The sequence below is a fragment of the Neofelis nebulosa genome, chromosome 1 (genome assembly GCF_028018385.1).
Source record: "Neofelis nebulosa isolate mNeoNeb1 chromosome 1, mNeoNeb1.pri, whole genome shotgun sequence".
NCBI lineage: Eukaryota > Metazoa > Chordata > Mammalia > Carnivora > Felidae > Neofelis > Neofelis nebulosa.
The window spans coordinates 128,966,896-128,973,529 of record NC_080782.1 but is presented as its reverse complement, the minus strand read 5'-3'; positions in this window follow the sequence as shown (position 1 = coordinate 128,973,529).

Genomic DNA, 6,634 nt, shown 5'->3' with positions numbered 1-6,634 from the left:
AGCCACCTCTCAACTTTGCCATTCTTCTCTAAAGAGGGGTCCTCCTTTGTTCTCTAGACTTGCAAAGCCCTAGGTTGTGTCTGGAAATGAAATTCTCTGCTATTCCAGAATAAATTCTTTTTTTCTTTCTTTTTTTTAATGTTTTATTTCTGAGAGAGACAGAGAATGAGTGGGGGAGGGGCAGAAAGAGAGGGAGACACAGAATCTGAAGCAGGCCCCAGGCTCTGAGCTGTCAGCACAGAGCCCGACGTGGGGCTTGAATCCACGAACAGTGAGATCATGACCTGAGCCGAAGTTGGATGCTCAACCGACTAAGCCACCTAGGCGCCCCGATCTTTTCTTTTTTTTCTGGTAGGATAATTGACTTTATTTTTTTTAATTAAAAAACATTTTTAAAGTGTATTTTGAGAGAGACAGTGTGAGTGGGGGAGGGGCACAGATGGAGGGAAAGGGAGAATCCCAAGCAGGCTCCACACTGTCAGTGCAGAGCCCCCGCAGGGCTCCATCTCATGACAGTGAGATCATGACCTGAGCTGAAACCAAGACTGGACACTCAACCGACTGAGCCACCCAGGCACCCCAATGGATGCATTTTAATAGAGTATAATAGAGTATAAAAGAGCACAACCTCTAGCTTCTAACATCACTAGCCAATAAAGTTCATGTATATATAAAATGGGGATTAATATCCAGAAGAGATGATATGAGAGAGAATAACATACAAAAAGGAAGACAAATGGGAAAAGCATCAGGCAAGTATTTTGATCTGACTGGGTAGATTTGGGCTGGACTATTGGGGACCTTGGCTCCCAAACTATAGAGCCTTTTGAGGGTTTTGAGTATCAGAAGGAACATGGTCAGAGCTGTTGTTGAAAGTTTGCTCTGGCAGTAGTGTGTGTGTTGTATTGGAACGGGTTGACTGAAAACTGAGATCAGTAATGAGATTGCTACAATCATGAGGGTGAAAGGTAACAAAAGCCTGGGTTGGTCAGTGGGAACAGAGAAATAGGGAATTGTGTGTGAGAATCTGTAAAGGTTGGAACCTATAAGATTTCGGTATTGATTGCATGTTAGTAGCAAAAAGTGCGGAGATATGAAAGTCCAAAATTTTAACATAGATTACTTCTCTTTCCTCTATAACTACCTCACTGAGACAGCCAGCATCCCTGGCCTGATTTACTGCAAAAACTACATTCTTTTCCCTAAAATCAATTATCATCACAGCTGTTGGATTTTTTTTTTTAACTTTTAAATATTTACTTATTTCAGAGAGAGAGAGGGAGAGTATGTGTGTATGTGCAGGGGAGGGGCAGAAAGAGAAGGAGAGAGAGAGAATCCCAAGCAGGCTTCACGCTCAGCTCAGAGCCCGATGTGGGGCTCCGTCTCATAAATCCTGACATCATAACCTGAGCCAAAATCAAAGTCAGATGCTTAACTGAGCCACCCAGGCACCCCTGGATTTTTTTTAAGTAATCTTTAGGTCCAATGTGGGGCTCAAATTCACCACCTCCAGATCAAGAGTCAATATTCCACCAAATGAGCCAGCCAGGTGCCCTGGATTTTCTTTTTAATGCATTCTTTTGAAAGCATGAATTGGATCAAATTACTCCCCTGTTTACAATTCTTCAACTGCTTCCCAAAGCCAATAAATTCCTTACAATGCCTTATAAGTTGCTTGTGGCTCTGGCCCCTTCTACTCCTCTAATCTTGTCTCTTGCCATTCTGCCTTGCTCACCACAGCAAACTCATTCCTGCCTCTGTGCTTTTGTAGGTGCTCTTCCCTTTTGCCAGAGCCCTTCTTCTTCCCATTTTCTCTTTGCATAGCTAGATTTCTCATCCTTTAGATCACATCTTAAATGTCACCTCCTATCCAAATCAGGCTTCTACTTGTTATTCTCTGTCTCAGTATCGATATCTGAATAGCACTCACCAAATTGTACTCTTAAAAACATATATTTATATACATTTTTCTTTTCTGTTTCCTCCATTGTAAAATTTACAGTAGGAAGAGACCTTGTCTGTCCTGTTCTGTTTTTGCTTGGTGCTTAGCAAGTGCCTGGCATATGGAAGACATTTAATCAATATTTGTTGAATGAATTAATTAAGCAATGAATGAAGGAGCTGGTGAGGTCATTTAGCAGAAAGTATGATGAAAAGATCGGTTTTAGAGGGCAAGTTGCATTTCAGATCTCTGATACTGTGGTGTGAGGGTATTGTAGAGGGTGTAGGGACAGAGGGATGTATTTGGAGTTAGAAAAGGAAAACAAATTGGGATTTGATATTGTACTTCCAGTGTTGCCTGGGAAGATGGGGCCTGACCAGTTATACTATTAAGACTGTATTAGATGGGGCACAATGTAGTATAATAGTTAAGAACCTAAAAGAATTAGGGGTACCTAAGTGGCTCAGTCAGTTAACAGTCATACTCTTGGTCTCGGCTCAGGTCATGATCTCGCAGTTCATGAGTTCAAGCCCACATTGAACTCCGTGATGACAGTGTGGAGCTTGCTTGGGATTCTCTCTCTCTCTCTCTCTCTCTCTTTCTATCTCTCTGCCTCTCCCCTGCTTGTTCTCTCTCTCTCAAAATAAATGAACTTAAAAATATTCTTTAAAAAAGAATTTAAGTTATAACTTAAAAGAATTAAAGACCACATAATTTAGAAACAAGTGCTAGTAATGTGGTTTAGGCAATATGTGAAATATGAACTTGTAGTGAATTAATGAGGGGCAAAACAGTCATAAGATGGGAAAAAATGACACTTTAAATTTATTCATTCAAAAACATTTAATGGACACCTGTTTAGGGTGAGGCCCCAAGCGAAGTGCTGAGAATACAGAGGTGAAAAGGACACAGTCTTTGGTCCCTCTGACACTCTAAACAAGAAGACAGATATGAAATCAAAATCACGTTAGAATGGGCAGGATATGTACAGAGTTTTATTCCACTGAAGAAAGACAAACATAGACCCAAGTATTTAACACTGAGGAGAAGTGCAATGAAAAAAAAAAAAAAAGTAGGGTGGGATAGAGTGAGCGGGAAGGGTATGCTGAGGTGCTCAGAGAAGGGCTGAACAATAAGGTAACATTTGAATAAAGGCTGGGGGCGCCTGGGTGGCGCAGTCGGTTAAGCGTCCGACTTCAGCCAGGTCACGATCTCACGGTCCGTGAGTTCGAGCCCCGCGTCAGGCTCTGGGCTGATGGCTCGGAGCCTGGAGGCTGTTTCCGATTCTGTGTCTCCCTCTCTCTCTGCCCCTCCCCCGTTCATGCTCTGTCTCTCTCTGTCCCAAAAATAAATAAAAAACGTTGAAAAAAAAAAAATAAAAATGAATAAAGGCTGAAAGGGTGAGAGGTTGAGCCACAATGTGTATCTTGGGCAAGACCACCCAAAGTAATGGAAATAAGTATAAAAGGAAGGCTTGTGTTCGAGTAGCTAGAGAAATAGCAAGGGTGTTTGCAATGGAGTGAGTGAGAGAGGATGTGGAAGAAGACAGAGAGTTAGCAGGGCCAGGTCATGTGAGACCCTGAAGGCTGAGTTGGACTTTGGATTTTACTGAGTGCAAGATGAGAAAAGCCATGCAGAGAAACTTGATGGAACAGGCACAGGGAGCATTACAGGTATTGGGGTACAGGAAAATAAAGACAGAATCAGTATTGAGGAGCTCAATTCAACATGTAGGATGGATTGCAGGGAGGGAAACTGGAAAAGCTATCCTAATAGTTCCAGTGCAAGATGATGAAAATTAATCTGTGGGCAGTGAGAATGGCAAGAACCACATAAAGATGAAAAGTTTTTAAAGAAATCAATGGGATTTGCTGGCTTGGTATAGGATGAGATGAGTGTTCTTGTGATGTAGCTTCAGAGCTACTGACTTTAGAGACAAACAGATGTCCTGTCATAGGCAAATGAGGGTAAAGGAACTGTTCTTAAAATGGAGTCACAAGAGAGTTTCAGAACAAACCTGTTGTTTGTAATTGAAACCATTTTTTGTTTGTTTGAAATAGGACCAATTTTTAAATAATTAAAGGACCTAAAAGAATTCTCCCTATTCTGAAAAGTAAACAGAATTGTTCCTATTTATCAGCTGACAATTCAACAGTGATGAGCAGGCAGGCAAAGGGGCCCTAGTGTGTGAGCTGGAGTCCACTTCTGCATGCTTGCAAATTTTATTAGGAATGCTGTCTACCTCTTTTGGGTCTAAATAAATAATCAACTTTAATGGAATATTCTTTGTATAGTGCTGTCTCCTTGCTGAGACTCTTTAGTGTCACTTATTTTTTTGTTTATAATCTAAAGTAGGGTTGAAGGCTTTGAAAATTATGTGCAGAAAATCTGATTCATATACATATGAATGGTATATACGTGGCAGAAGGGTCCTGTTGTTCTGGAAAACAAGGATAAAGAGGTAGAATATGTTACTGACATCAGTTTAGAAAAACATACAGTACTGTAGGGTAGGTACAGGTAGTTGACCAAAACAAAATAAAAACAATAACCTTAACAACTGGTAATAGCACTAATAATTTTTGCTTCATGTTTATGTATCTACGCTTTAAGAAGTCAGAGAGAAAAAAAAAAAGTCAGAGAATGATCTGACAATGTGTGGATGATTTACTTAACTTTTTAAGTTATGCTCTCTTACCTCAATTCCTTAAACTTAACTTCCTATTGTCCCTAAGGGTAGGCGGATGACAAATGTTGCTTTTCTTCTCAGTATTTTAAAATTGACTACATTGAACATGTAAAAAACATTTGAAAGACTTAACCAGGTTTTTGTAGAATAACAACACAGGTGGAACAAATTTTAGAAAACGCACTAACATATTATGTGCGTTTAACCTGATTTAACCAGCCATGATTTATGTCTTAAAATGGTTAATCCTCTCTACCGTTTCCGCCCCCCCTCTGAACACAAAGATATTGCTTAAACAGAACAAAGTCCAAAGAAAGCTTGATTTAACCAAATCAAACTCCTGTGCCAAGGTCAATAAACCATTTAAGAAGTTGCATTAAAAAAAAAAGAAAAAAATTAAACTACTCCAAGTGTTTTTTTAAATGTTTACTTATTTTTGAGAGAGAGAGAGGGGGGCAGAATGTCAGGAGGGCAGAATGGTGTAGGGGCAGAGAGGGAGGCACAGAATCTGAGGCAGGCTCCAGGCTGTCAGCACAGGGCCTGATGTGCAGCTCAAACTCACGAACCCTGAGATCATGACCTGAGCTGAAGTCGGACACTTAAGCAACTGAGCCACGAGGCTCAAACTACTGCAAGTTTGAGACCAGGTCTAAGCATTTGTCCCTTTGAAGACAAAGCAGTAAAGTTTGACCAAAAGTTTCATCTTCATCCGAAAGAAATCTTTGTACTTGTTTGTATCTTGTTTAATTTCACATATAGCAAGTAACATTTTTAGCCAGGTACTGAGGCAAATGATAAAAACAGGGTTAGGATAAATTTAACGCTTTATTATTTGAATTCTTACGGTTTACTTTCCAGGCCTGACACAGTGGTTTAACTCTTACTTATTTCGTATGTAATTTAACATTATACAATGTAAGTGTATTTCAGAGCAGGCATTTAATATTAAATGAATTAAATAAGATGTACTTCTCCCTTCACGGATTGCAAAACCCTTGGCATGACATTTTAATCAACAGTACAAATCTATAATTTAAAGAAGAGCTTTATCATCAGCTCAGAGCAGGAAAAATCTAACTAGAATGAAGGCAGCTAAAATGATTACCAAGATCATCAATTAACCGTATTATCCAGTCACTCCGGTTTCTACCTCCCTTTGGCCTCAAAAGTTAAAAAAAAAAAAAAAGTCTACTTGCCACAAAAGGGAGTTTGAATGTTTTACCTTACTGTAAACTCCTAGAAGAGGAAATAAAACTGCCATTTAAATGTGCTGTTAATGAACTTTCGCATGACTCTGCTATGAATCAGTGAGTTTCAAAATTAAAATTAGTTGGTGTCCTCTAGTCAAAAAACAAAGGCTTCCTCCTTGATTTGATTACACTTTTTTAAATGTTTATTTTTGAGAGAGAGAGAGAAAGAGACAGAGCGTGAGCGAGGGAGGGGCAGAGAGAGAGGGAGGCAGAAACTGAAGCAGGCTCCAGGCTCTGAGCTGTCAGCACAGAGCCTGATGCAGCGCTGCAACTCATAAACCAGCAGATGATGATGACTTGAGCCAAGCCACCCAGTCGCCCTGATTATACTTTTTTTTTAAAGGACACAAATCTTTTTATTTTTTTTTTATTTTGAGAGAGAGAGAGAAAAAACGCGAGCGAGAGCAGGGGGAGGGGCAGAGAGAAAGGGAAAGAGAGAAACCCAAACAGGCTCCACACACTGTCAGTGCAGAGGCCCCTACAGGCTCCATTTCAGGACAGCGAGATCATGACCTGAGCCCACTCAGCTACCCCTGCTACCGATTTGATTACATTTTTAACACACGTACATAATTAGCTACTCCCTTAAAAAAAAAAACACTCCTTTAAATTTACACCTGTAATATGATGATGAAATGTGAAATGAAATACTACAATGAATATTAGTCGGTTCGGCTACCAGAGGTATTGTCTCAACAGAGGACTTTGACGTCTGTCGTCTCTGGTAATTTTCACAAAAGCAAGAGGAGAGGC